The 22,751-nt window shown below is 47.3% G+C and overlaps 1 long non-coding RNA gene across 1 annotated transcript in view; it reads left to right on the top strand.

The window, feature by feature from the left end:
- Positions 1-21,773, top strand: part of LOC138258881 (uncharacterized) — a 50,069-nt gene extending 28,296 nt beyond the window's left edge. The window contains exon 3 of the long non-coding RNA XR_011198596.1: positions 20,761-21,773. This is a non-coding gene — a long non-coding RNA (uncharacterized lncRNA). The remainder of the gene's footprint in view (positions 1-20,760) is intronic.
- Positions 21,774-22,751: the final 978 nt, after the last annotated feature.

Here is a 22,751-nt window from a genome sequence, read left to right as displayed (position 1 = left end):
AGGTGAGCACAGTTCTAAAATGTATGCAATACAGGTTCCCCCCAACAGCATTTCAAACACCTTTCATTTTAGGTTTTTTGTAGCCTGGTTCTTGAGTAGTAGTCATAGTGTTGAAGTTGAAGTTGTAGCAGGTATAATGCAGCTATTATGACCACTTCTCTTGTGTGGTTGCATGCAGGCCTTAATATGTAAAAGAATAAGTGCTATTGCCCAAGGTTTTTCTCAGACGCCTGCAGCAAAAGTACATGAGTACATAGCCTTTATTACACCTCATTCCCCGTTTATCCACCATCAGACACTCCTTGCCCCTTTATCTCACTCTTGCAAGTACTTTTTCATCCTTGCTTTCTTCTTCTTCCTTTGTCACTGTTTTTCTGCACTTTTATTCATCCTTATTTCCTCCTTTTATGTTTTTCTTTTCATTTGCTCTTGGTCAAAATCTGATGAGGAAAATAAGTACTGATCACCAAAGATGACTCACTGTGGGGTGGGGGGGCACCTGCAATCACAGTCTCAGCTTAAGCACTGCCTGCACACATCTCTTCAGTCATCATCCTCTAGTGTGCTGAGGTCTTACTTCCATTAGGCTTTCAATACCTCATGCACGGGGTAGCTGTTCTTGATTAGTGTTCTGTAGCTCAAGAAGTTGGCATGTTTATTCATTTGGGCCAATGGTACTACTTCCAGTATTCTTCAAATGTTTCATTCTCTGCACAGGAAGGGAACTGACGACTTTTAGATTCATAAACTTATTTTTTAAACAACTCAAGTTTTAAAGCTGCATAGAATCTATTTCTTGCCTTTGGGGCAGCATGGTAAGGCTCAAAAGTATCCTTAGTTTTCATTGTTAGATAGGCAAGATATATAATTTAATTATCTTATTAATTGTTGGGGGCCTCTTCCTTCTGGAGGTCAAGGTGTGTTTACCAGGGTAAAGCAGATGTGTGATATGAGGTTAGGGTGTTCCCTTATTTGAGATTGGTCAGGCAGACAAATACTTCTTGAAATACATTTGTTAGCATTACATACTCCACAAGTTGATGAATGATAGAAATAATTTTCTTGTTGGAGGTTCCAAGTTCAATGTTGCCATTATCATTAATTATTTTCAATTGTAATTAAAGCATCATTGTGGTGGAGCATGATTAATCATTTTGAGACATTTTTAGTTGAGTTGACTGGAATGAGGACTAGCAGGACTAGGAGTAATGAGGATTACCACTAACAAATTGAAATACTCCTTTTTGCTACAAGGGGCAAGTAGACTAAATGTGTTGGCAAATAGTTGGAGGTAAGAACACTTAAGGGTCTGTTACAGGATTGCTCCTTCTGTAGAAATAACTAATACATTTGTGAAAGTTGGCTTAACAAATCTTGCACATATTTTGCAAAGGGGTCAAGTTAGTCTGAAATCCTGCTTAGGTCCCTGTCAGCAGCAAGCAGTCATGAATGATTGGTAGTTTACTTTTCTTAGTTCTTCTTAAATTAAATCTTTCACAATTCATGTTATTAGATTTTTTGTTTTAGTGTCATTTTACTGATTACATTTTTTATAGATTCCATTAACTTTTTCACAGTTTTTGTAAATTGTGTGTGAAATGTTTGCTATGTTTTGGCTTTTTAACTGTTTTGATACTTCTAAGTACTGGGGGTTGAGGCTAGGTTGAAATTATTAAAACAATATGTTCCCTCAACATGTTTGTGGCCTTATTCCTTGTAGTGGTCTCCGAACCACTTTAATAACCCACTTTCTTACAGGATGGCTCTATTGTTTATGCTAGATATGCTTTAATCAGGAGAGAGGTTTGCTCCTCATGTGATTCTTGACATTCATTTCAACAATTTCTTTTTTTAAACACTATGCCAATAGTTCCAATAGTTCCAACAAAACATAATTGCATTCTGGCTCTTTAAAAAAGCGGTAGCCAGGGTAAATATTTGATTTCATGTGTTACCACAGTGTAGGAATGTGGAGTATTATGCAGGGATGCTAGTTAATTTGCACTATGTATTATTCTCACAGTACCCTAAAGATGGTCCTTCGGATTCACAATAATAAACCCTCAGCTCAATTCTGGTAGTGCAGCAAAGAACAGTCAGGCTCTACTAGAGGAACATGTGTTAAGCATATCAAAGTATCAACGTGGATGATAAGTAATTGATATGACTGAAAAGATATCTGGCACCAATTTATAAAAAAAGAGTAGATTTGTATATAATTTTAGACACCAAAGAAAGCAGATTGGATTACCAGAGTTATGGATTTTGAAGCATAAATATAATCAGTGAATTTACAAGCAGTCAATGGGAAAAGTCAATAGTGACACTCGGTCACTTTTGGGGTGAGTTCAAAGTAATCCATCCTTAGTTAAGGTTGTGCATGCCCCAAGACCAAGCTGCAACAGTCAGACCAATTGTACCTTGTGGGGCCCGGGAGCAGAGGTGTCCTGGCTTTCCTTGGTGTTAAACGTGGGAGCCGCAGGTGCTGAAAAAAGATACTTGTGACACTCAGTCAGTTACAGGTTGAGTTTTTGGTAGCCCACTGTGGACGAAGCTTGTGTGGGCCCATGGATCAGGATTTAACAGGCAGAACAACTCCAGCTAGTCTTGGGTGCAGAGGTGTATTTGGCTATCCTTGGTGCTGAATGAGAGCTGCAGATGCTGGTTTTACCACTGAGATGGTGCAGGCAAGGAAAAAAGGTGCAAAAACTCAACAATGGAGCCACAGGTGACATCGGCTGAAGGTGTTGTGGTGATCTCTCACATTGCAGCATCAGGTAAAGATGGTCATGACTGGACTGGCCACCAAGATGCCTTGGTAGTGGGAAGGTGGAGGAGAAGCTATCTCCTCTTCTGGAGGTCCTTTGGAAAATGGTAACCGACTGTAACTTGGCAGGGAACTACACTTCCAATAATGCACTGGACCACCTGTTGTTAGCTGATCCCTTAAAGGGCCGGGTGGCCAGCGCTTCTTTGCATCCTGTGAGTACCTTTTACGTGTGGTGGGCAGGAATCTAGTGCCACTAGTCATAGGTAGTCTGGACTTGCCTATAGCTTGTCAAGGGTTCCCTTTTGCCCTCTTGTCCCAAGTAATTGCAGATCTGTGGTTCTGGTGCCAGTTGCGCCCCTTAGATCTTAGATTTAGGAGTGTTACAGGTGTGGATGCAATTAGCCAATGGGCTACTAGCCCAGCGGCTAATCCACCCCATCCGTGTGTTGTGACACATTTTCTACCCAGAACCCTCTATTTTCCCTCTTTTCAAGACGGCAGAAGCCTTCCTCAGCTGACCAGGCTGCCAGCCCTAGAGGTATGGCTAGCCTTCTGAGGGTGTTCACCTTTTGGGAGACAGCCTGCGTGCATTTCAAAGGTGGTGTGCCTTTTCAAGTTCACCGCCTTGATGTGCTACTTCAATAGCCTTCCTGGGATGGAGAAAGGTGTGACTGCCTTCCCATTCAGGCCAATGTGCTGACTTCTGGGAGTGTTTGCACCCCTGCCCAGTGGGTCAGAATCCTGGCTTGCTGGCAACAGCTGCAGGCTGGCAGCGAGAGCACAGAAAACTTGGGTAACTTGGTGGACAAATTCTAAGGTTGCTTTCTGGGTCCATGCTACATCGCCCTTGGCACAAGATTCATCTCTAGGGTGAGAAGACATGTAATTTAATAGCAAACATGCCCAACTTTCGAGGTACCACAATGGAGCTGGTGACTTCGGATTTGCTTGAGTGCCATTCCATGTTATCTTATGGACAGTTGTTCCTTATAGTAGCCTTTAATGGAAAATGCCACTAAGAGACATGTAAGCTTACACTTATATGTCAGCAGGTTTAATATAATGCACCCTGCCTCTTGGACTCAGGAGGACTTTGTTAGAAATGGGGTCCCTAGGTGGCAGAGGTATATACCCATGTCCAAGTAGGAACCACAATCCTAGTCAGGGTAAGTCATAACACAATCCAAATTATCCTGTGCCCACCCTCTGGTAGCTTGACACTGGGCAGTCAGGCTTAACTTAGAATGCAATGAGTAAAGTATTTGTGCAATAAATCATACAGTAGCATAGTGAAAACACCACAAAAATACATCTCACAGGTTAAGAAAAATAGATAATATTAATTTGAATAAAATACGATCAAAACAAACAAAGATCAAATAAGAACAAGTTGAAATACCACTTTAAAAAGGTTTATAAGAGTGTCAGTCCTTAGAAATTAACAGTTGTTTCTCTGTCACACACAGTACCTGGGATGCGTCAAAAATAACAACGCACGGAGACCCCAGAAGAGGAGATGTGTGGAAAAATAAGATGTTGTGTCAGATTTTCCGGCACGACACAGATAAAGCATCCTTTCTTTCGATGTTGCAAGAGTTTGTGTTGTTTTTCGGTGCACAGTCTTGGTTCCTCACTGTAATGAGGGGATATTTTGACACCCAGGGTTGATGTGTTGAAAATCTTTTACAGGCTGGAAGAAAGAGGAGGTGCTGCATTGTTCTGGTAGGTGATGCATAACATTTTCCCTCGCAAGGCAAGAGGGAATTTGATGCTGCGTCATTCCCCATTGACAGACTAAGTGGACCCGGGCGGGAAAATTCAGCACTTCTCAGCTCCTCATGGGGTCCTGCCTAGTCAATGTGGGCCACAGCAGTAAATGCCCCAGCAGACAAAAAGAGTGCCGCCTCCCTCAGAGCTCTGACAAGTGGAGTGAGTGCCTGCTTGTGCCCAGGGGGTATCAACTTGTGTGCACGTCTACCATACTTTAGCAAAGGCTGTAGTGAACTCAGCTGCACTCCTCCTTCCCATGGTCCTCCTGAAAGGGGGGGCAGCCTAGACAAGGGCCCACGGCTACAGGAACAACAAAGGCGCTCTCCTCACACTCCCACTATTCCAGAACAGCGTTCCCTTGCGCTGAGTGTAGGAAACAAGGGGAAAGGAGGGCACAACATCGAGCCCCCTGGAAAACAACTGAGGCACAGTGCAGGGAACAGCAGCGGACCAGTTCATCAGGGTCCTGGCAGTCATGTAGCAGTCTTTTGATGACATAGCATGTCACAGGTACAGACCATCAGCAGGTTAGTCCTAATACCAGTTCCTTTTAGCAGCATAAAAGGTTCCTCTGGCATGTCCACGCAATGTCTGTCAACATGGGGAACAACCCCTATACTCCTACTCAGTTGGTCTAGTTTCTAGAAGTGGAGAGAAGGTTCCAGCCAGCTCTAACGAGTTCCAGGAATGCCTCTTCTCCTCCAAACTGATTCCGGACATCAGTAGGGGATAAACCAGCCCTTTGTCTCAGGGCAGAACACAGCCTACATAAATGTAAGTGCACCCCACCTCTACCTCTCCTAGCCCAGGAAGACCACTCATTATGCAGATGTACTCCCATTACACCTCCACCATGTGTGATTGCTGTCTGGAAAGCATGCACAAAGTCCAGGTGTCACTCTACCCCAGACGTGGATTGGAGTCAAGCTGCAAAAGCACCAGAATTATACGCAGAATGTTTAACAGAGAAAAGGTGAATAATAATCTAAATGCGGAAAATAAATGCTGGCAGCAATAAACTAGGTTAATGGTAAGCAATGTTGGCAATTGGTGAATAATATATTTATTGATAGTCCCACTACACTGGAATTTTAGAGTTTTTCAGTGTAGAACACATAGATTCACTAATCAGCAAAATGAAAACGTTGAACTCTGGTGGTCCTGACAATATTCCAGCAGTCATTTTAAGTGTCAAATCTTCATGGCTGGGTTCTATGTCATGTCCTTTCTTTCGAGGGGTGGTATTCAATAAATTTCTTACTGATTATTGGAAAGGAGTTATAATTACCCCAATCCATGTAGATTGTAATAACATTGCTTATTATTGGCTTACATTATTCTTAGACACCATAACACAAGTTTTTACAGGCTCAATTTAAATCATGTGGAACTCTAACTCACAGTTGAAGGAATTATGCCTAATGAGTAGGGGTGTTTTTGAGAAAATCATGCCTTGGCTGACCACTTATTTGTCTTATTGCCAAAGGACTGACTGTTCATTGAAGTCATATGGAGAATATTCTGCTGCATCATGGATTTATGGGGCAGCATTTGTTCTGGTGGATGTCTCTGTGCAGTGGAATACATTTCTGAGCTTTAGTATGTCAAAGGTGGTCATTATGAACATGGCAGTAAACACCGCCCTTCCGGCGGTGGCGGTAACTACCGCCAACAGGCTGGCGGGCCGGACCGTCAAATAATGAAGCAAATGAGAAACAAGTAGTGCTCCATCCACACACCGCCATCTTTGTAGTCCTGACGTGGACGGAGGAGGCCACCTAAAGGCCGGAGGAAAGGTCCTACCCGCCCACCAAATAATGAACTACCAGATTGCCAGCAGTTCCAGGGCGGGAACCACCACCATGCAATGTGTGGCAGAAACAAACAATTTAAAAGGAAACACTCACCGGAGGCACACACAACACGGCGACTCAGACATGGGAGAGAATTGGAAATAAGGCCAGTGCTGCTCCTTACCATACACCTCCACGACAGTGACCGTCGACGACGGTAAGTACCGCAACCTAGTACACATGGGAAGAAAAGGCACATGTACACACCCACCACACTCACTCTGCAACGCACTCCCAAACCCTCCCACATCCCAAGCCATACGCACCATAACAAGATCTACTTACCAGACACAAGGCAACAAATACCTGCACCAAAGTACACATATGTGAACACCCCCAGTGAAACGCTGAAACAACGTCACCATAATTTGCCAACAGCACTACTGGGCACTGTAAATGTGTTAACTGGAGAATATGTAATGTTCGAATAAGGCCATTGGCCAGTCCATGTGGAAGACCCTGAAGGGCCAAAATAGCCCGAACTTGACTCCTGCATGTGCAAAAGGTACTCCACTTGAAGGGGGCATCAATGGGGCAGCCAGGCACCCCAGGGAACAGGGGCAGGGTGGGGACTTACGTCTGGAGGGGGGGACTTCGTCTTAGGTTTGGGAGGTGGAAGGGTTTTGAGCTTGCCCTTGGAAGGAGGGCGAGTAGTTTTGGACCGGGGGTGGCAGAGGGCCCTGGGGCAATACAGGGCTTCTTCCTCCCAGGGGAAGAGGCATGGGATTGGGAAGGACAGACTGTGGCGGACTTGGATGTGGAAGGGGTGGACTGGGCAAGGAGATAGGTCCGTTTAGGGACGAGAAATGGTGGGCCATTTGGTTTGAATAGGTCACTACGGAAAAGGAAAAGCTTCTTAGGGGCAGTTGGAGGGGATTTGGAGCCAGATCTGGGAGTGGAGGTTGTGGGAGTGCTTGTATGAGGTGTAGATGTGCCTGACATAGATGCAGGTGCCTGTAAAGTATGCTGATGTTTGGTGGATGTGTGTGGTGTGGATGTCTGCTAATGTTTGAGTGTTTTGAGAAGGAGGGTGGACACAGTGGGACAAGACAGGCTGCCAGTGTACATGTATGTTGTCTGGGTGTCTGCAGCTCTGGTGAGTGTGCTGCAAGTGTCTGTAAATGTACTTGTGGTGAGTGCAGCGGTGCATGTCTGGTTGTCCGATGTTGTGATGACTGCATGAATGGGGGCAGCAGATGTGACTGAGAGTGCAGTGCGTGTGGGAGTGCATGGTGAGGTGACAGACAGGATGGCTGGGGAGGTTGACAAACTGGGGAAAGTGGTTGTTGTTGTGTGTGCATTGGTATGTGGGGTGTGTGCATGCTTGTGGTGGGAAGTTTGGTGCTTGTGTTTCTCTGTGTGCTTCTTGTGTGTTGATCTGTGTGCATGGCTGTCTGTACATGTGCTTGGGATGGGTGAAGGGAGTGGGGTGTTGGGTGTTGGAAGGAGTAAAGGTGGTGGGAGGGGGGGGCAGAAAGACCAGGGACACTGGCTGCTGTCAAAGAGGAGGCCAGAGCCTGAAAAGATCTCTGTAGGCCAGACATGGCACTGTGAATGCCTTCCAGCTTGACATTGCATTGCTGTTTCTGGGATGCTAGTCCCTGGATGGCATTCACGATGGTTGCCTGCCCTGCAGAGATGGTCCTCTGGAGGTCAATAGCCTTCTCCATGAGGGCAGCAGGGCTGACTGGGGCAGGGGATGAGGTGCCTAAGGCGAAGGAGACGCCCACCCTCCTGGGTAAGCGGGCACAAATGTATATCTGGTACATCTGCTCCGGTGTTGGTAGCACAAGCTTTAGTTCCATGTGGCCATTGGTAGATGTTGTGATGGCAGTGACAAGTGAACAAGGGAGCACAATGGCACACAAGGGAGTCATTTCAGGGCACATTCACTTCCTAGTGGTGGGCTTTGTCTTGGCTGGTGTTTCTGTGGCATGTCTGGGTCTAAGGGCACGTTTGCATTGCTGGAGCTGGGCTGCAGGGGTGAGGGTGCTGGTTTCCTGTGTGTCCCTGGCAGTGCCACCAGTCCAGTAGCTGCTGCAGATGTAATGGGCAGGACAGTGTCCTGGCTTGTGGTGTGGGCTTGCAGGTGGGTGGAGGTCTCAGACTGTCAGTGGTACTGGTGCTGCAGCACCCCTGCAATGGTGGCCATTGTGGCATTGAGCTGTTTCCATTGCTCCATGGCCTCCTGGTGGTGTGCTACCTGCAGCATCTGATTCTGCTCAAAGGTGTCCAGGATCTGGCCCATCCTGTTCTGGGTATGGTGCTATGCTCCTAGGAACTCTGAAATCACCTCCTGGGTTGCTGCATCCATGGTTTGGCCACCCTCTGGGCCACTGATGTCCTCCCACTGGGCCTAGCCCCCTGTGCATGTGTCCCCTGCACAGGCCTGACAGTCCCACTTGCACTGGGCCCTTGATCACCCAGCCAGTTGGTGGGTGATGACTCTGGCCTCTGTACATGTGTTTTTCCAGTCTGTGGCTGGGAGACACTAGTGTGGGGATGTTTGGCCAGAGCTGATGATGGTGGCTGGGTGGTAGGGCTGTCTGTGGTATCCTGGGTGGGGCTGCTGGAGGGTGACAGTCCAGGACTGTGTAATGGACCTGGGTATTCCTCAAGTTCCATATGTCACTCAGCACTCTCCTGACTGAGGCCTCTGTCTTTGTGTGGGGCACTGGAAATCCTTGGTGTTTCCATCTGGGTGGCATAGGTGGTGGTGCCTGTGGGGGGGAATTGACATGTGGGTGTCAGGTACTTTTTGGGCAATTGATGGACTGCTTTGCCCTATTTTGTGCTGTTGTGCTGTTGTGCTGTTGTGGCATGCAATGCACTTTCTTTGCATTTTATGTGGGGGTGGAGGTGCATTATGGGTCCTGTAGTGCCATTGGTATTCCATGCTGGGGTAGGTGACTGTGCACAGGGGGCAGGATGCAGGTCTGTTTGTGGGATAGTGGGCATGCAGGGTAGTTGGATGTGGGTGATGTGGACATGCTGGGGATGGAGCCCTGGTGGTAGTGTGAGTGGTGGGGTGATGCATGCATTATATGTGGGGTGGATGTTTTGATGTAGTGGTTGACTTACCCGAATCCAATCCTCCAGCGAGCGAGGTGAGGCCCTCTGGGTGCAGGATATTCAGGACCTTCCCCTCCCAGTCGGTGTATTCGGGGGTGAAGGTGGGGGACCGCCACCAGTCTTCTGTAAGGCGATGTTGTGCCTGGATGCCATTGTCCTAATCTTCCTGTGCAAGTCATTCCATCTCTTCCGGATGTCCTCCCTTGTGCATGGATGGTTTCCCACTTCGTTGACCTTGTTGACAATCGTCTGCCATAGCTCTATCTTACTGGCCATGGGTGTCTGCTCGACCTTAAGTATTTCGCCCACCATGATCCTTAGCTCCCTGTCTGTGAAGCGGGGGTGCTTAGGGGGTGCTATGGTGTGTGTTGTGGGTTGTGTTGTGGGGGTATTGGTGAGGGTGTTGTCATGTGGCTGTGTGTGTGGCTGATGAAGGGGTTTGTATGTGTTTTGGTGGTGTAATTGTGTATGTGACTTGTGTTATGTTGTGTTCAGTGTATACATGTTGTGTAGTCTGTCTCTGTAGTGCTATTGGTCAAAGCAAAGGATTGGGGTGTGTGTATGTGAGTGTTTTATAGTGTTTTGGATTTGTGTTAGGTGTGTGGGTTTCCAAGTTTCCAATGTGTGCATTTGTTGCTGGTGGGTCCCATTGTTGGCCATGGTGGTCCGTACCGCCAATTGTCGTTCGGTCACCACTATCCGCCACGCTGATTTGTACATAATTATTTGGTGGACAGAGGATTTGTCTGCTTGGCGGGGTGAAGTGTGCTGCCTTTCTGCTGTCGTGGGCCCTGGCAGTGGGTAGAGGTTGTAGGATTTTTGGGAGGTTTAACTTTTTGGCATCATAATTCCGCGGTGTGCAGTCTACCGCCACTGGCGGTCTTCTGTTCACCGTTGCCGGGGCGGTCGGCGGTGATTGCCGCCAAGTTCATAATGAGGGCCTAAATGTCTTCTTGCTCTCCTCCAGATCTTACACAAAGAAACATAGGGACAGGTGGATTGTGAGGTCACCTTGATCAGCACCTTGAGACCCTCACAGTTGAGTAGTGCGCTTTACAAATTCCTGATTGATTGATTGATTGAGGGCAGAGGAAAACTAACAGATAAGAATGCAACTGAAAGTGGGTTGAAAAAGCGGTTGCTCTTGTGTCTGATTTTATTTGTTTTATTTCTTTTGGATCTCCCAAAGTTTATTTCTGAGGAACACGCTTTGTCTTCTAAAATAAAGTCAAAAATCGTGGGGCCCGATTATGAGTTTGGCTGTCGGATTGCCAGACCATCAAGGCGGAAGTCCCAAAAAAACTGGTGCGCCAGCAGTCTCCAGACAACTGTATTTCAATGTATGAAGGCTGAACCACCGACTGCCAACACAAATGTCTGCTCACCAACTACACTGCAGTCTGCAATTTAAAAAATATATATATTTTTATTGCAAGTAACACTCATTATCAAACATTGACTGTAAGCAGCACCTATTACAACATCAGAACAATGATACAGGACCATATTTCCACCCTCTACTCCACCGCCCCTCATTCAACCCCACCCTTTCTTGTACATCAAGGTATAGGGTCACAAACTGAATGCATTCGACATAGAATAGCCTAGCTGGTGCCTACAATTGGCACAATCAGTTCTCCCCGATAGGTGTTTCGCTTTCCCAGATTTTGAACCATTTGTTTAGGCAGCCTCGACTTTCATATACCTCTCATTCTACCACCATGCATCAGTCAAATTCACGCTTCTAGTCAGCAAGGAGAGGTGCCAGTTCTGTTCTCCACATCCGGGCTATGTTACGCTTAGCTACCATTATTCCTAGTGTCACCCAGTGCTCGTTCATGCGGTTGAGGTCCCCAGCATCCCAGATGTTAAACATGCACCACTTCGTGGAGACCTCCATGTTGGTACCACAAATATTGCTTAAACAGGTCACTACTGAGTCCCAGTACTGCTGAAGTCGTGGGCAGCTCCAAATCATATGAAAAAATGACCCCTTCTTATTCCATTTCCTAGGGCAATTAGTTGTTTCTGCTTTTCCTATCTTGGCTAGGATAGCACAGCAGTAGAAAGATTGATGTAGGATTTTCAGTTGTGTAAGACTCAACTTCAATCTCATAGTGACTTATCTTGGTGATGCCAAAGCCTCAGGCCATTTCTCATCTTCAATAGCACCAATGTCTTGCGTCCGACATTCTCGAAGGTGACTCAGTGTGTCTGGAGAGTTATGGAATAGCTTACAATAGGCTAGGGAAATTGACTTTTCAGCCAGACGGTCATCAAGCAGTCCATCCTCGAGCAGGAATGAGTAAGGGAGGACTGCTCTGTTGGGCAGTGTCTTCTGTAAGTCATGTTATATTTGTAAATATCTGTAGAGTTCTGGAGGTGCCAGCAGATACTTGTTCTGTAGCACAGTGAAGAGGAACCCTCTACCCTGGGTCCATAGGTCTCCTACCATTCCCACCCAAGTCCCATTTATTGAAGCCTTGTTGTGTAGAAAGAGTACCTAGTTGTGTGGAATCCCACAGGGGAGTAGCTTGGGTCATCTTACCCCACTAACCTAGAGGTTGTAGTGTGTTGTGCCAGAGAGTGAATGTAACTGCGGTGGGGCTGGGGAGGGTTGTCACATGGCCAGTACCATAGATAGCCCTAAAATAATCCTAGGAGCCATGTTTGGTCTTCCAATCCTGTAGGCTGATTCATCTTTAGGAGGGTAGGCCCAGTACTGGCACAGCTACACCAACTTCATACCAGCTGTTTGTAAGTTTTTTGAAGGTGATACAAGGGGTGTCTCTGTTCCAGAGCGGTGACCGAATTATGCTGTTGATTGCTAGGAATTATGACTGAGCGACAGGATAAGGGATGTTTTGGAGTATGTATAGAAATCAGGGCAGGGCCATCATTTTGAAAAGGGCTGCTCTCCGCTGGAGGCTCAGTGGCCATGAAAATGTTCACTTCATAGACTTGTAAGTGGGGGCTTCAGATTGCGAGTGAAGATTGTGTCTGGGCCTTTAGATATATAGAAGCCGAAGTATCGGAATCCAACTGTGGCAATCCAGGCTGTGCAGCCCCTAGGTAACCTCGGATCAGAGCTGTGGAGGAGGCAAGTCAGAGACTTACTCCAGTTGATGGTGTAACCCAAATAATATCAGAATAGAGCCAGTATATGCTTTACTCTATCTAAAGTTTATCCTGGGTCAGCAATGTACAGCGGTGTATCATCCACATATAAGGAGTTTCTCTCTTCCCAGCCTGCGGTCTATCTCAAACCTCTAACGAGGGGGTAGCCCCTGATCCATGCTGGCAACAGCTCCGGAACCGAGGCAAAATCGGGGAAGTAAGGGTGCAACACTGCCTTGTGCCTCTCAGCCACCTAAAAATGGAGGATGTTTCTCCGTTGACTATCACCTGCGCTAATGAAAGCATATATTAGAGCTGTTTTCAGGATATAAAACTGGGGCCTCAAACATGAATGGCCACTCAGTGGTGTCAAATGCCGTCTGGGGATCTAAGGAGAACACAAGGGCATCTTCTTGCAGTGTGGTTGCATGGCCCAGGACTCTGTGTGGAAGTCTCAGGTTAACTTATATATTTCTCCCTGGCATGAAGCCAGATTGGTCAGGATGGACCAATGTCTGGATTGCATTTATTAGTCTTGTAGCCAGTGGCTTGGCCAGAATTTTGACTTCTGCATTTAGCAATTAAATCAGCTGGTAAGAGGTGCGTTCATCACGCGACCTACCCTCTTTAGGGATGACCACTATGGTGGCCAATCTCTGGTCTGGGGAAAAATCCAGACAGTGCGGCATTCTGAGAACATCCACAGGAGATGGGGGATTATTCTCTGGGCCATGAGCTGGTATAGTTCGATTAGCAAGCCCTTAGGACCCAACTCCCTGCCAGAGCTGAAGACTCGGATGACATGGGTCACGTCCTCCTCTGTCAGTTCCTGCTCAATGAGTTCCCTGTCCATATCAGAGAGCCTAGGCAGAGATCTGCAAGCAATTTACCGGCTTCAGCAGCTGTGGCCATAAGCATTGAGAAATATAGCAGTGTATAATAGGTTGCAAAAACATTTGCCACACCCATATTGTCTCTGATGCTGTTACTCTTATCACTTTTTAACTCTGGGACCAAGTGATTAGCCTGTTCTTCTCTCTGGAACCAGGTCAGAAGTTTCCCGGTCCTGTCTCCTTTTTCATAGAGGCAACTCTGAGTGCCATGATGGATGGGCCTGGCTGCTTCTGGTGCAGTGCCTCTGTATTCTTTTTGTTTCATATAGAGTTTGTGTTGAATGTCGTCCTCCTTGAAGAATGTGCCCTAAGTTTCAAGCTCTAAAGTTTCTTGCTCAAGGGTGTCAAGCCAGGCTCTTTTCTCTTTCTTATGTTCCATTATTAATTGTAGGCCCAGTCCCCAAACTACCATGTTATACACCTCCCACAGAGTTCTGAATGAGGAAACTGAACCCTCATTTCCCTCAAACTACATGTCCGTGCCATACTGGAGGCCCTCTTTAATGCAAGGAATCTTGAGATACCAAGGGGCATATTTATACTCCGTTTGCGCCGGAATTGCGTCGTTTTTTTTGACGCAATTTCGACGCAAAACTATCTCCATATTTATACTTTGGCGTTAGACGCGTCTAGCGCCAAAGTCCATGGAGTTAGCGTCATTTTTTAGCGTGGACACCTACTTTGCGTTAATTATATGCAAGGTAGGCATTCCCGTCTAAAAAATCGACTCCGAGGCATGTGCGTCGGATTTATACTCCCGGGCAAAAATCACGCCCGGGAGTGGGCGGGTCAAAAAAAATGACGTACGGCCGCTTTTGCGCCGTTTTTTAGCACCTGCAAAAGGCAGGCGTTAAGGGACCTGTGGGCTCTGAAGGAGCCCAGAGGTGCCCTCCCATGCCCCCAGGGACACCCCCTGTCACCCTTGCCCACCCCAGGAGGACACCCAAGGCTGGAGGGACCCATCCCAGGGACATTTAGGTAAGTTCAGGTAAGTGTTTTTTTTTTTTTTTTTTTGTGGCATAGGGGGGCCTGATTTGTGCCCCCCTACATGCCACTATGCCCAATGACCATGCCCAGGGGACAGAAGTCCCCTGGGAATGGCCATTGGGCAAGGGGGCATGACTCCTGTATTTGCTAAGACAGGAGTCATTTCTATGGGGGTTGGGAGTGAAAAAAAATGGCGCAAATCGGGTTGAGGCGAAAAAATTGCCTCAACCTGACTTGCCCCATTTCTTGACGCCCAAGCCCCATATCCCCCTACGCCGGTGCTGCCTGGTGTACGTCGCTTTTTTTAACGCACACCAGACGGCGCTGGCGGCTAACGCCGGCTAACGTCATTCAATAAATACGGCGCCCGCATGGCGCTTCAGAATGGCGTTAGCCGGTGCTAATTTTTTTGACGCAAAACTGCGTTGGCGCAGTTTTGCGTCAAAAAGTATAAATATGGGCCCAAGTGTTTAGAATGAGTCTCTGATGGGCATTGAGGGCCCTAGGGCCATAGATTGTCCAGAGTGGTGAATATTCAGATGTGTCAGAGCAAGGTGACACCTCACGAAACTGAGGGAGTTGATGCTTTAAAGTAAGAAAGACTGCCATGGGCCCCAGAGAGAAATGTGTATTGAAGGTCAGCGGGTTGAAGTGCTCGCCATGTGTTGACCAGTCCGAAGGCCCACAGGAAGTCAGCCAATGGTTGGTGAGAAGAGATCAGTTGACAGGGGGGCCATACGGTCATCAGGTCTACATTGAAATCAGCCCAAGCAACAGTTTTCCATCTGACATTTGTAAGAGAAGTGTTCCTAGGTCAGTGAGTGTAGCGCCTTGAAGTTGTGTGGTGTGTATAGCGAGACAATGTTGAGTGTGGTTCCCTCCCATTGTCCTGCGCGAGCAGCATACATCATATGGGTGTCAGTCCAGGTGTTTCGTATGGAAAGATGCAATGTCTTTCGCATAAGGATGCCAACCCCCAAGGATCCTCTAGTGAAGGCAGCATGTACGATCAGTCTGTAAACCCACCAGTCCAATGCGTAATAGGTGTCTCCCTGCAGGTGTGTCTCCTGGAGGAGAACTATATTTAGTACCACTTCCATTTTAATCTTTTAACTCAGGCCGTTAACATTCCAAGAGAGAATTTTAATGCTGGGAGGTTGCATTATAGTAGTCATGGAAACTGGTTTATAGTAAGGGCCCTTGTTTGGGGCATTGCCATGGCAGCACACAGGGCAGGGCGGTGAACAAAGCAGTAGCTGAACCAGTGTGGGGCCAAGTAAGCATATGTGGCCGGCCTGTTCCAGTTTCTTCCATGGAGTGGGGTCATTGAAGGGTCTGGCGTGGAGCATAAGAAACCAATTTGGAGCCTGCGTCAGTGCTGAATTATCACAGTCAAATCAAAGAAATAAAAAAGTAACACAAAAATGTTCCCCAAACTTCCCTCCCTGACACCCTGCATCACAGACTTACAATTGTTAGCCCCCTCCTGCCAACTTTGAAGAGCACCTGTCACCTCAAAACATAATACCAACTGTGGGGGAACACAGAATCTGCCAAAATGGCACACCATCATACCCCTCTGCTACAGGAGGTTATGTCAGTCCCTGTAGGTACTTATTACTTTTTCCAAGAGTATCGTCCAACAGAGGTTGCCAAGGGGTGGTCAAGTGGCCCAGCAGCTGCCAATGCATCAGACCAGAGTTCATGGGGTGGCATGTGCATAAACATAGTTAACCAGACATGTTCATATTATTCAGGCGATCCTCCACAATGGATTCTAGTCAGCTGCAACTCACACCTGAGTCTTTAGTCTCACGATTCTTATTGCCTCACCAAGGGGTCTAGTTTGTTTCTTTTGTGCCATGGATATGAGTGGGACCCAGTTTCCCGACGTTGTCTCGAACCCTCCAGCTACTCCAAGACCTCATCAAGGGCTTTGAAGAACCATGTCTTATCCTCCAAGACCACACGTAATGCAGCACGAAAAATCATATTGTATTTTATTTCACATTCTCTAAGGGCTTTTTTGACTTTCAAAAATGTCCAGTATAGTCTTTGGACACACAGTGTAAAGTCTGGAAAAAGGCGATAGTGGTGTTATCACACTTAACAGGTAGAGCACTTCGTGCATCCTGCAGGATGACATCCCCATCTTTACGTAATGTAATTAGAGGAGCACGCTATTATCGAATGTGGGGTTGTACCTGGATTTGGTACAATGGCTGGGATGTGGTGGGCACGTTCCACAGAGAAGTACTTTGAGAGGCCACAAGGTTGTAGTTGCTTGAGAAAGAGGTCCTCTCCTAATTAGGTCAACTACTGGGCCCTCTGTTTTTTTTGGGACCCCAATTATTCTCATGTTATTCCTTCTAGAACGATCCACAAAGTCTTCCGGCTTACCTTCTGGCAGTGTTGTAGTGGCCTGTAGCTCTTGAGTGTTTAGGTTTTGTTGTCTTTCGTTAGGATGAGGAGAGTATCCGCTGCTTCTTTCACCCAGGCCCACAGGCTTTGCAGGTCCACTCTCACAAGGGTGACATCCATGGAGACTGAGGGGGTGATTATGACATTGGCGGACGGCGGAGGCCGTCCGCCAAGGTACCGCCGCCAAATGACCGCACCGCGGTCAAAAGACCGCGGCGGCCATTCAGACATTTCCTCTGGGCCGGCGGGCGCTCTCCAAAAGAGCGCCCGCCGGCCCAGAGGAAATGCCCCTGCAACGAGGACGCCGGCTCAGAATTGAGCCGGCGTAGTTGCAGGGGTGCGACGGGTGCAGTTTGCACCCGTTGCGTATTTCAGTGTCTGCATTGCAGACACTGAAATACACAGTGGGGCCCTCTTACGGGGGCCCCTGCAGTGCCCATGCCATTGGCATGGGCACTGCAGGGGCCCCCAGGGGCCCCGCGGCACCCCCTACCGCCATCCTGTTCCTGGCGGGAGACCCGCCAAGAACAGGATGGCGGTAGGGGGTGTCAGAATCCCCATGGCGGCGGAGCGCGCTCCGCCACCATGGAGGATTCCCCCGAGCAGCGGGAAGTCGGCGGGAGACCGCCGACTTTCCGCTTCTGACCGCGGCTGAACCGCTGCGGTCAGAATGCTCGTGGGAGCACCGCCAGCCTGTTGGCGGTGCTCCCGTGGTCGGTGGCCCCCTGAGTCTATATTGTAGTGGAAACCTTGAATCATAGCTATGATATCAACAAGGGTGGGTGTTTCTGCCCCTAGAGAGGTTTGTCCTGCATGGGTCTGAGGTGCTTCAGCCATCGCTGTGGACATGGGCCCCTTAGGTTTTACAAAGTGGTCCAGCTTGGTCTGGTGTGCTCTGGGGGGGTCCTTTCCCACCGGTCATAGTGTGGTCCACAACTAGGGCATCAGCATGGTTGAGGTCTGCTACAACAAGCAAGGCGATGGTGCACTGTAGCAGAAACCACTGTCCGTCAAGGGGAAGGAAGTGGACTCCCCTGCACCCTGTCATCCATCCCGGAGCGGGTCTCCCAGAGCCCATTCTGGTATGATAACATTCCTGCTAGATAAGCGTGGCCCCGGGACCCGGACAGCCCTGAAGAGGAATTTCACTCCCAGGATATCATCTCTGTCTTCCCACCCACCTCGTCTCTATTGTCATGTAAGGGCTCCCGGGATCCAGGACACACCCGGGCTCTTCAGGGGGGTCAGAAGTAGTTCAGCATCTCAGTGGTCCAGGATGGAAGCCCAAGTATGGAGGCCAGAGATAGTGGAGGATGTATGGTGTTGGACCAATGGGCGCTATTGTAACTTTAGAGGCCAAAATCAGTGCCTCCACTGATAGTTCTGAGCGCAAACCCATAATCAGTTGTACCAGTCTCCAGATGTTGAGTGTTCACCATGTGGCCTGCGATTCATCACCTGTCCAGGTCACAGGCCTGAGTGGTAGACGTTGCTGCCCCTAGGCAGAGAAGCAGGTACCAGAGAATCCAGCAGAGGGGCCGCTGGTTAAAATATGTTTCAGGTGCATACTCATCGCTGCTCCAAGGGCCCACAGACATGTGAAATTGTGTGGCGTTTGTAAGTGCTACTCTCGCACTGCAGGTCTCAGCAGAAGTCGCACCCAAATTTCGGACTGTTGTCAGTGCCGGGGAGCTCCCAAGCGCAGTACTCTGCTGCTGGTTTGTGTTGTCCACTCTTCAGTTGCAGCAGGCCACCAGGGAAGCACTGCTCGATTGGTAGGTCACGACGCGAGGGACCCAATCAATCTCCGGGACATTGCTCATGAGAGGCCACCATCCCACCACACTGCGTAGACTCCACTCAGACCTGTGACGCCACTCATAGACCGCTCTGGAGCACAATTTCAATGCCGCTGGTACCACCAACCATGGAGGTACTATGATCGCTGAGTTTCTCATTCTGGCTATCTGATGAATGTCGGATGTTTAGGGGAGAAGGTGGCGGGTAGCGGTAGCTACTTTACAAAGCGGTCATCTCGTTTGTCAAAAGCAACGCCCGCCAGGGTCTGCAACCTTGGCAATGCACACTTCATCACTGTCATGGCATATGGAACCGCCGAGCCCATTATAAAAACAGAGTTGACATAGTGGTCTTTTTGTGGCGGTCAGATGATGGCATTTGGCCGCCGCAGTACCCATTCAGAAAAGGAACAACAAATGCCCATTGGATGGATTCAAAAACAACACAGCTGACATATATTGGCCCAGTGGGCACACCTGCAAAACACAATACAAAACACACCCCTTCCAAGACGATAATCTTTTGCCTCTCCACTGCAAGAAAGAGATCAGAGTCCACCGCTTCTCCCATCCCTGACTGATAAGGCACCCCTTTTTTCACAATCCCATTCAACACCTTTCACACACTTTCGTCCATTTACTCCTTCAATTAATTTTTTTTAACTAAGTCCCTGCTACTCACTTCATTTTACACCTATGTCATGTTCCAAAAATCCCCGTTTAGCAGAAGATGAGTTGAGAGTCGTGGTGGTTGAAATCATAACTGTAGAGCCACAATTGTTTGGAGCCTTGGTCCAGCATACTCCTCTCAGTAGGAAAATGGAAATGTGGTAAAAGATAATCAATGGAGTAACTGCTGTAGGCACCACCATGCACACAAAGGAGGACATCAGGAAGAAGTGGAATGATACGAGGGGGAAGGTGCATTCCCTGACCTATAGGCAATACACAGAGGCCAAAAAGACTGATGGTAGTCTTCCCAGTGCCCCATTACAGATCTTTCCCTGGGAGGAGAAGGTCTTAGCCATCCTCCATCCTGAGGGCTCGACAGGAATAGCTGGGGGAGTGGAGCTTAGTAAGTTACAACACAAAAACTGTCACACATCTTCAATGTCCTGCATGCTCAGATCTCATATTTTGCCACTGTGTTGTTCATCTACTTTCCCAACATGCAATACCCAGAGTTGCAGAGATGTAAGCTTGTCAATGTGCATTGTTGTACATGACAGAACATGAATCAATCCCCATTATATGCCATATATTGGAATGGGGTTTATAAGTGTATCGACATCAATAGATCATCCTCGCCCCCATGGTATGTGTCAACATGTAAATGTGTGGGCCAACCTAACTGCAGTGTGGCAACAGATATGTAAGACAAAACATTTGTCAAGTGTTGGGAAGTACACAGTGACATGACCATAACTACCAGGTGGCCCTGTTTCTGTATCTCTAACCACCAGGCCTTCCTGCACTTATCCAAATATACAAGTGTACCATCTCTCAAATGAGGTACCCTTTCCTGAGAGTTAGCAAGCTACAAATCATGCTAAACTCAGAGATGTGCCCAGCTTGCTCTTTTCCTGGTATCCCAAAATGAAACTATTCAGGACAGGAATTACACCTTACCAAGTGTGTACATCAAATATTCCTAAGGCATTAAGCAGCTCCATTAAATTGGTAGTGTCAGTTAACACATTGACTCAGCACTGCTCCTACAAGTGCTACACACACACATATACAACAAAGTTGTGTGTTTGTCTGTATCTCACACAACTAGGCCTTGGAATGGTCAAATACATGTCCACTGTGTTGGCTGAACTGTTTCTAAGATGCCATGTTTATTCCCTCATTCCCTTAAAGTGCAACTATTCACCACATTTAATGAGCTGCTTGAGTTTAATAGTTTCTGCAAGCTTCACACATGCCATTTCAACAACTTCAATACCATGATAACATTGCACAATCAGCAAATCTACTACTTAGGAGTATTCAAGGTCTTTACTTTCTGTCACACAAAAGCTTTGGATGTAGATTCCACACTTCAACCAATAACATTGTACTCTATTTCTCAACAGGTCAAGCTGCCACAGCACCTGGAAAGACATTGTCCATCAAAAAGACTCCCAACCCATCTCTGGTTGAAACCCTCAGTGATGACACTCCTGGACATGTGGTTGTGGATGACAGTCCTGGTCCATCTGGGCAGCCTTGTCAGACAGCAACAATGAGTCTATCTGTGCTCACTGTGCCTCCCAACACGTGTATCTAGCACATTTGTAATCATCTGGAGCCTCATAGTCCTTGATCCTGAGGCGCAAACCAACTATCATGACAGTATAGTTCCAGGACCCAGTTAAAGAGGACATCCTGTGCCAAGGACACAGGCTGGTAGGAGTAGGGTCTGTGGGAAGATGCTGTGGGATGCCACATTGAGGCCACTGAGGCCACTCACGACCAGGATACCATCAGCCAAGTTTTGGGGGTCTATCATGAGTCCCAGGGCGTGTTGGGCCAGGTGCTAACCGGACCTTGATAAATCAAGCAGCTAAACAGGGACATGATCCAACATATGGAGGCCCATAACTCCAACATGAGCACCCTACCAGGGGTGCTGAGGGACATCCATACAACCCTGAGCAAGTTTTTTTCCCCTGCATCTACCCCTTCCTCTGGGTCAAATATTTCAAGCCCAAGTACATCTGCAGTAGACACAGGAAGGGAGGCCCTGTCAGAGGACCCATTACCCTGAGATACCCCTGCCTCTGCAGCAGCTGAATCCCTCTCCGTACCCTCACAAGCAGCGATATCCATGTAAGAATCCGGGAAGTGTGGATGGCAAAAGACACCCACCACTGCCAGTAACAAACCTCATCCTCAATGTCCTCCTTTGTGTGTCACACATTCACTCTGTGACCTGATCCTGAACCTCATTCCATTTCAGATGGAAGAAGTAATATGGACTTTGGACTTCTGATGGTGTGGCATCTTCTCCTATGATTTCATTCACCATGACTGACACCTTCACTTTTCATTCATGTTACTTATTGCCACAACTTTGTTTTCACAGTTACCACTGCAATAAACTCACAAGTCACCAACTCATTGTTTGCTGTCTTAGATTTCATATGTTGCAATGTAGATATGTAAGAACATGTGAACCATCCAATGAAAAGCAAGCTATTTGTGGAAACAGGGATATATTCCATGTGCACAATGTCCAGCTCATGATTACAACCATTCCACACAAACACATACATACAAGTGTCTTGTCATAGGCTGTCAATATATCCAAAACTTTGCAAATCACACATGATTGAATCACATAGGGTAAATGTTCACAATTACAGCTACAGACCTCCAGACCATGGAAGGAAGGGATATATCAGTCATTGTTCTATAGTATAGGCAGACATGAAATTGGTTGATGTCATCTGCTGGAGCCACATCACCTACCTCACAAAAGGAATCCAACATCATGTGATGCAAGAGTCAGACAGGTGGCTGTACAATAGTTTCTGATCAAAGGGTCATTACAGACCAGTGCTTCTGCAACTGGGGTATGACACAAACAAATGTCAGTAATGCGTCACAGGCACTTTGAATTTGGCTTGGGACTACATATTTTCTGACCACATGATGACACACATGCGGCATCAGGGCATCCACGTGACTAGGAACACGTTCGATAGAGTCTTCCAAACTTCTATCTTATCACTGTGCAAATTGTATTGACACAGGTATTGTACACCATCAAAGTCAGTGACCTACATTCCCAGGAACAATCCATGTCCACTTTGTATGTCCAAACAGAATAATATGCCTGCCAATGTCACAACTTATAAATGTCCCAATGAAGATATTATGGTGAAGGTACCTAAACAGACGCAAAAACAAGCAGTATTGTTATGAAACCATATATATGACACAATTCACATAGCAAACATCTGCAGAATGCAGTCCATTTTATAAATCTCACACAAGCAAAGCAACATCTCCATAATGTCATTGTGTTAAAATCTCATCAGACACACATTACCAGTATTTGCAAGAGCTTCAACTTCAGAAC

This window comes from Pleurodeles waltl, chromosome 2_1 (assembly GCF_031143425.1).
Source record: "Pleurodeles waltl isolate 20211129_DDA chromosome 2_1, aPleWal1.hap1.20221129, whole genome shotgun sequence".
NCBI classification, from domain to species: Eukaryota; Metazoa; Chordata; class Amphibia; order Caudata; family Salamandridae; genus Pleurodeles; species Pleurodeles waltl.
This window is presented reverse-complemented; position numbering and strand designations above follow the sequence as displayed.